The following is a 355-nucleotide window of genomic DNA, read 5'->3' as shown; positions in this document are numbered from 1 at the left end:
GGGCAATGGAGTAATTAAGGCTTTTTGCTGGGGTGTTGAAAACCTCTGCCACCCCACAAGGCCCAGTTCTCTGATAGCTGTGGTCTGCCAGGTCAGCACCTGTGGATCAGAGAAAGGAACAGGGAAGGATGCCCCACCTACAAACATACCAGAGTGCATCTTTGAAAGGCAAATTGAAAAGGATCTGAGACACTAAGGAGTTACGTGTGGGTGAGCACTTGCTGAGCACGGTGAGCACTTGCTGAGCACAGTGAGCACTTGCTGAGCACGGTGAGCACTTGCTGAGCACGGTGAGCACTTGCTGAGCACGGTGAGTATTTGCTGAGCACAATGAGTACTTGCTGAGCATGGCGAG

Source organism: Rattus norvegicus, chromosome 11 (genome assembly GCF_036323735.1).
Source record: "Rattus norvegicus strain BN/NHsdMcwi chromosome 11, GRCr8, whole genome shotgun sequence".
Lineage (NCBI taxonomy): Eukaryota > Metazoa > Chordata > Mammalia > Rodentia > Muridae > Rattus > Rattus norvegicus.
Note: the sequence above shows the minus strand (reverse complement) of the source record.